Raw genomic sequence first — 8,292 nt, forward strand, 5'->3', positions numbered from 1 at the left:
AGGATATTTTAATTGATTCCATTGCCATTGTCAACATCAAAAGGCCTTCTTCTTGACTTTCCTTTTAAGTGATGCCATATATTACTTCACTTTAAGAATATTGACATTCACGTGAGATCACATGCTCTACTAGTTACATATGCTTACATAAGTCCCTAACATATCCACAATACCTTAGACTAATAAAAATCCCCTAACTTACCCTAATGCCTTGGTTGTAGCTTCTCCTAAAATATTTAATAAAACTGAATCTAAGAGACACAATCATATTGTGTTCTTTGTTGATAAATGTAACTAGTTTTGGTCTTCATAATTTTCATTGTAATCATGTCATTATGTATATCCTACGTAACAATCAAAAGAAGAAAAAAAATACTATTTTCTAGAATGAGTTTCATTCTCTATTTGATTGGCCAACTAGGTCAAGCATGTTCTTCATGCTTCTAGGATTTGTCAAGTCAAAAGAATATTTTTTATGAGTCAAGAGAGTCATTATTATTTTTGTAAGATCCATTTGGGCATTTGTAACAAGATTTTCTTTTTTTAGTCTAGAAAGTAAAATTGACCTCTAAGACCAAGTGAGCCTTGTTAGTGAAAAGTCAACCTAGCCAAGGCTATTTGGCCTATGAGAAGCATATATAGAAGGATCTTTGAAGTCATTAGCACACACTTCTAAAGTTCAATCCGAAGCAAGAAAGAAGAAGAAAAGGAAAGCAAAGGTCTATGAATTTTGTGATCATTTTCTTTGACGCATGCTAAGATTTGAGGGTTTCTACAGTTATTGTGGGGTCAAAAGTTGCACGCTGAAATTGAATATGTGGATTGAGGGCTGAAACCTTGATTGGAGCATACCTTGAAGGTGTTGAATTTCATTGAATTTGGTATGCCTTGTCTTATCTTGAAGGATATCTTATTAGAGGGCTGACTTGTTTCTTGGAGGAGGTCTTGGTCTTGAATTTTGGCTCTTGATTTTGTCATTTGATCTGATTCTATAAGAACAAAAGAGATTCTTACTCATTTCCCCCTTGAAGGGGTTTTGCCTTGGCTCGAAGCCTACTTCTTGTGTTTGTTGTCTCTATTGCTTAAGCTCTTGATAATTGTTTGATGAAAGAATTGAATAAACAACAATAAGAAGATGATTGAAGTTGACAAGCAATTATTAAGGATAAGCATAATTGTTTAATTAGTTTCCCTACTAGATTCTCCAAAACTCTTTGCATTCGAATCCAAATTTTTCTAGTCTTCAATTGACATACATCTTGATGTAGTAGCCAAATCCGCAATGATCCACTAATCCTTATCTACTAAATGATCTTCCATCATGAGCTTTAACAACTAAAATTTTTTCCCATTAAATTATTTTATCTCTATTTTCAAACTACTCATCATTTTTTTCTAGCAGAAGAATCCTCACCATACAACTCCCACCAAAACTAGGTTTATCATAGATGGGAGATAACTAAACCCATAGCAACAAAGGCATCTCACTAAATCCAATAACTACTCCAACAAAAAATGTAAGTTTTAAACCTTTATAGTGGGAAATGTATACAAAAATTCTTTATAAATAGAAAAGTAAACAATGGCATCTGTACATAATACCTAGACATTTACCTCAAAAACTCTTAAATATGAAAACTAGAAAAATGTTTAAAGGCAAATCTCTCATTATTTTTTATCATTGAACAACCTAATCATTTAAAATATAATATATAGGATTTTATACCATTAATCCATTAACCATTGTGGATGGATGGAATGGAAAATGTGGTAGGGATGGGAAATGACAAACTCCATGGGTTGTAAAAGGGATGGAAGTGCCCTAAGGGAGAAAAGTGGTACCCCAAGATTTGGAGTAACAAGGTTAAATACTAAACCTATCTTATAGTCTAAGATAAGTGATGGGCGGAAAGTGGATGATGGTGAGCAATATGATGGTGATAGTGCTAACTTGGATATGAATGAACCAATCTAAATATACATTCATAATATTTATATTTCTACAAAAATATGAAATTCAACCAAAATAAGATAACATAATTAACATTTGAAAAAGATTTAACTTAACATGACATGCATGTAAAAGGGGTGATTTGTTCATCCCAAATGTACATGGTTCATCACTGTATGCACCGCCAATTTATAGAAACGTTAAATCAAGGCTACAATTGTACCCAAACTAAAAACACATTCGAACTAAAATCATCTACAACATGGAATGAAAACATATGACTAGTTTTTCATGGAGGGATCATTTTAATTCTATATTCACTTTCTCCTCCATAACTAAGTATGTGGCACACCAAATGAGTAAGTTGCTACTACTACTACATGAATCGTAGAAATTAACACTAATCCATTTACTGACATGAAAGGTCAACTATCTGCGCTTAACAACTACAAACACTATATATATATATATATATATATATATATATATATATAAGGATAACTTATTGAGAAGAGTTTTCGCCGAAAATCATATCGAAATTCACTTGTCAACGTGTTTCGAACCAACAAGTGTGGTTCATCATCAGGACAAGATGAATAACCAGATTGTGGCTACATGTTAAATAGGGAGAGAAGATCAAACAATGGCTAGAAAAAACAGCTACTATTGACCAAGGAATTGGTTACAATGGACTGGGCAACAACTATAATTGACTTGACTAAGAGATAGGGACAGGAAAATTAAATGGTTAATAAATTAATTAATAAATTAGTTAGTTGTTAGGTCTATTTATTTCTTTTAACTAAAACTAAAAACTAATATACTCTATATTATATAAACTATAGGAATTATTATAAATAATTATTAATTAGATAACTTAGTTAGTTAAATATTTGACAATTAAATTTAATATTTAACTGTATATTTAACTAAATATGGATCACAAAAGCCTAAATTCATTAATTATATAAGGATGGTCAAGATACTAACCTCCTCCATATAATTACAATGTCTAGTGACCTCCATCGACCCATAAAAGTCTCCCCACAACTCGAGCATCTATGAGGGTCACATGAGGCTACATGTGGCCTCTCTTGGCCAAAATTTGTTGCAAGAGTTGAAGTCCGAAAGCTCCTCTAACTCCACCTATAAGTCAATCCTTATAAGATAATGCATTGAAAAAGCTATGTTGCACCATGTTACAAGTCAAGGCAACTATGGATGTATGGATTTATATGATGTTCTATGCTAATGGAGGGTGTTGGATAAGGGGTTGGGCCTTTGCTTAGCACGATGAAGACCTAGAAATGGGTCATGCCTAACATTTTCTCTATATTATGCACACGTATGACCAAACCCTAGAATCTGCCAATTAGAAGGTAGTTCACATGGTGACGTAACAAAAACGCAAACCATAATTCAATAAGAAAATAGTAAAGCATCTGCCTATTATTTCAAGGAAGTTTATTAAATACCATAAATCATATGTCCATCCAATATTTTATAAATTGTTGGTGAGTGCAACAATCTATACAATGTGTCTCATTGTGACTAGATGTCCCAATTGGGTTCTTGGGTCAATAAAAAAAATACATCACTTATAGCTTTAAAATGTTTAGGTCTTTAAGTTGATCATTTGTAGATGTGTCCTAAAATATTTAAACATTATGATCATGTAATAAAAAAATATGAGTTCACTGCCCTCAAGCATTTGCAATGGAATATGTTTTTCTAGTGTGGGTAAGGGTTTGGTGCTCCCTATGGTAATATGATATTTAGATTTTTTTAAACTCCATATTAGTTGGACATGTAACAATTTAATAAAAAACCATATATATATATATATATATATAAAAGAAATAAAATAAAATATTGAAAATATATATATATATATATATATATATTTAAAGAAATAAAATAAAATATGTTTTAGATATAATTAAATGAGAATTTTATTATTGAACTCCCGGGTTGCTCGAGTAGTTGACTTCCAAGTCGCTTAATATTTACTAGAAATACATGGCATAATCTACGGATGAAATAGACTAATTAATAACCTTATTTATTTTTACCTCATAAAAACACATATTTAATCTTAAAATATATAATCATTATCATTAAAAATTTCATTTGTTTTTTTATTATATAAATTTGTATCTTTATCGAGAAGAAGAATCATTCACTTTCTTTAAAACTAAAAAACGTCTTTGATGATATCATTATGATCATCTTCACAATCAAGGTTCATTCATTTTCGATATCCATATTCATTTAAGGTTAATTTAAGTGATACCACCACCACCATTATTATTATTAAAATGTTTTTCTGTTGATTTTTATTTCCATACGCAGATAAATCGTCATTTTATTGACTTTGTCGTACAAGTAGACTTATTTGCAGTGATAGCACATGTTATCTCACTTTAAATCTCATGCTCGCTGGTTACCTATCCTTGCGGGAAACTCCTATTTCCACTTCTATAACCTCATTAATGCACGGCTACATGCGCCCGCGCAGTATAAGTATGCGTTGGCCTTTTCATGCGATAGATGCATGAAGCAGCGATATAAGGCAATCTATTCTGAGAGTGATTGAACCTGGCATTTCCATTTGACATGGGAGTACCAACATATAGTGGTGGATCTGTCGGAAGGAAGGACCATCCAAACAAAATACCGGACCTATGCTCGGGTCTTCGCCGAAGAGGATTTCGCTGGGTGGGTGGGTAAATAGATCTTAGATCTCGATGGCGGCGAGAAGATAAAGAGGGTCCTCTAATTAAGCTACTTCACATTCTCTAATCCTAACTAAGAAGCGCGGGAGATAGGAGTTTATAACACGCGGGGGTAACACGTCGTTTTTTTATTATCCAGTCATCCCTGGCTATCTCCGGCGCATGTAGCGGGGCATTAATGAAGCTATAGAAGTGGAAATAGGAGTTTCCAATTGCGTGAGTCATCCCTGGCTATCTCCGGCGCATGTAGCCGCGCATTAATGAGGCTATAGAAGTGGAAATAGGAGTTTCCAATTGCGTATGTCCGCTGAGTCATGGCTGCCCAGAACCAGGCGGAGTTGGGTGCTCTACCAGCTGTACCTAAATTACATAATCCAGAGTTTGATCTAAATGAAGGTAACAATTCTGTGGAGGAAGAAGATCTGACAAGTGATGGGTGCAGAACCAGAGTCTCGATGGCGTCGATCTTGGCCTGCAAACTCAAGAGCTTTTGGTGTGTTCGTGATCACGAGTCAGGGCCAACAGAGGTCCAAAAGTGGAGGAAAGGGGAGGCAGGTGAGGGAGGTTCCTTAGATCACAGAAGGCAAGGAGGATGGAAAACTATGCCTTTTATCATAGGTGACGACCATTTCATTGCCGTAGTGCTTCATTCAATATTACCAGTTTTATAAAATTGGAAATAACTACGGCATGTCTTGTCTTCTTCTCTTTCTGGGCTTTTGATAACAATTTCATGTCAATTGGCAACATTTTCTAATTCGATTTCGTTTTGGTCTGGTTTGTTCGTCTGGTTAATTTGGTCTGATTTGTTCGTTCTTGGTTTGTTTGTATTTTCCCCTCTTTGGTCTTCTACGTTTCATGTTCCCAAACGGAAGATTCCTAGCCGCCCAAATTTTCTATAAATTGTCTTAACGCAAGTGGCTAACACAGCACCAGTTCAAAATTCGTGTTTTTATGGCTACCACTTCGTTCAACTTTATTCATGGTAATTCCTATTTTCAATATCTTTAAATTTCACTGTTAAGACTTTGGTTCAGTACCCTCGCAGAAAGATGGGCTTTGTTTTCCAGCAGTGTTTGTATATGCTGTTATTTTTGGCGATCTATGTATCTTTCTGATTTGTCGGTGTTAAAATGGCAGGAAACGGGTCTTGTGAGTCTTTACTGACTATGGGCTTGTCCTCAAATATGATTATCTACTTCACAAAAGAATTCAACATGCCAAATGTGACGGCTGCATACGTTACTAACTTGTGGACAGGAACGACGAACTTTACCCCGCTTCTAGGCGGGTTTCTGTCAGATTCTTATACTGGCAGATTCTGGACTATTTCTCTGGGCAGCATAGCATCTGTCATCGTAGGTTGAGTTTTCCAAGGATCACCATTTTCGCTTATCGCATAAAAAATATTTAAATATGAACAATGTCAAAAAAATCCATTGTAACCAATACTAAATAATTTGAAAGAAACGTTTTTAATCGTTTCTTTTCGATAAAGTGGGAAATGTATCTCCCAACGACCTTCTAATCTGCTGCATTTTACTGTGAAGGGACTGGCTCTTCTCTCACTTACAGCCATATTTCCTCAGTTCAGGCCGCCTCCATGCAACACTAATGCAGGAACCCCGTGTAGACTTGCATCAGGAGGTCAAAATGCCTAACTCTATTCCTCCTTTATAATGATGGGCATAGGAGCCGGTGGAATCGGACCATGTTCGCTAGTGTTTGGAGCAGATCAATTCGATTACACAAGCAAAAAGGGGAAGAGAAGTACACAGAGCTTCTTCAACTGGTATTACTTTTCTTCCACGATATCGATGATGGTGGCACTCACTGTCATAGTATACATTCAAGTTAATATAAGCTGGGGTTGGGGTTTTGGTATCCCCACCATTCTGATGTTTCTTTCTGTCACAAGCATACTTCTGGGGGCAAAGCTCTACATTCGTGTTAAACCAGAAGGAAGCTCATTCACGAGGTTGCTTCAAGTATTAGTTGCCGCAGGAAGAAAACGCCAACTATCGTTGCCTTGGCAGACATCCGATTACTATGACCCTCCACAGAACGGAGTTCGCAAATCAAGGATGGCTCTAACAGACCAATTCATGTAAGCTTACCTAACCAAAAGTATGATTGATTCACTAGTATTCGTGCTCGCTATGCCTAAGCTTACCTAACCTAACTATTCGTGGTCGCTATGATTGTTTTTTCAAAAAATTATAAAACAGTAATCCCTGTTATAGAACATAATAGTTTGAATGATGAATATTGGGAAACTATGTTTTAGGTTTCTGAACAAGGCTTCTATCAAAATCTCAGAAGATTTTAAGGAAGACGGATCCGTGGCCCATCCATGGAGACTCTGTAGTCTTCAGCAAGTGGAAGAGCTGAAATCGGTGATAAGAATAGCGCCTATATGGTCAAGCACGATTAGCATCTTCGTGTGTCTGGTACAGCTGAACACATTCTCGGTTTTGCAAGCAGAGATGATGGACAGACACGTCGGCAAGCACTTCCAGATCCCTGCAGGATCATTTGGATTCTTCAGCATGCTAGCGCTCATCTTGTTTTTGCCCATCTACGACAGACTTATCGTGCCCTTCTCCAGGCGGATGACCAAGGAAGGCGGGGGCATAACAATTTTACAGAGAATGGTGGTCGGATATGCCCTCGCCACCTTATCCATGGCCGTCGCCGCTGTTGTCGAAACGAAGCGGCGGAACGTGGCGTTAAGCTAGGGTTTCGTGGAGAAGCCGGGTGACGTGATTCCGATGTCAGCTCTGTGGCTGGTTCCTCAGCATTGTCTGTCCGGTCTGGCAGACGTGTTCGGTGTAATCGGAGAGGTTGAATTTCTGTACAGTCAATTCCCCGAAAACTTGAGGAGTGTTGGGGGTGCACTCTTCTACTTGTCCATCGGTGTGGGTAGTTATCTAAGCAGTCTCATCGTCAGCATTGTGCAGAGCACCACAGGTGGCCCCGGTCACAATAACTGGCTGGCACAGAATCTGAACTAGGGCAAGCTCGATAACTTTTACTGGCTAATAGCGGGATATAGCACTGTCAATTTGGTGTATTTCGTCATCATTGCTGGCTGGTATAGATATAAAACCACCCTTGAGGATCAAACAGCCGAGGCATCAAGTATTGGGGAAGATAATCAAATCTTTCCTCATGCATAGGTAAACTATTTCATTCATAGTTGCATAGGTATACTTTCCTCTCATGCATTCCATGTCCTGTTCCAGTCATGCTATTATTAATGTCTTATAAACGTTCTCCGGCTTGAAAGTCTTAGGAAGCATCTGTCGCCATCCATTACGACGTCTCTGTCATTTATATTCACATAACGAATTTTTAAGATAAGTATTATAGTTGTTACAGGGTTTTGGAGTTTTGGTTAGCCATGTATATGTGTAATCTTTATGCTATACTCACCCATATACAATGATAAGCTGTTGATAACTTGTAAGTACCCACTCAGATACAATAAGCAGCTCTTAATAATCAATAATTATCTACATAAATACAATATAATATAATAATAATGAACAGTAGTCTGCGTGGATTTTAATGGTTAAGAATTATATTACATAGTTTATACATATA

The 8,292-nt window shown here is 36.5% G+C and overlaps 1 pseudogene; it reads left to right on the forward strand.

Annotated features, from left to right (window-relative positions):
- The first annotated feature begins 5,000 nt into the window (after positions 1-5,000).
- Positions 5,001-7,865, forward strand: LOC149143025 (protein NRT1/ PTR FAMILY 2.9-like; annotated as a pseudogene).
- Positions 7,866-8,292: the final 427 nt, after the last annotated feature.

Source organism: Pinus tabuliformis, chromosome X (genome assembly GCF_031772625.1).
Source record: "Pinus tabuliformis cultivar Carrire ecotype Pingquan chromosome X, CPIR1, whole genome shotgun sequence".
NCBI classification, from domain to species: Eukaryota; Viridiplantae; Streptophyta; class Pinopsida; order Pinales; family Pinaceae; genus Pinus; species Pinus tabuliformis.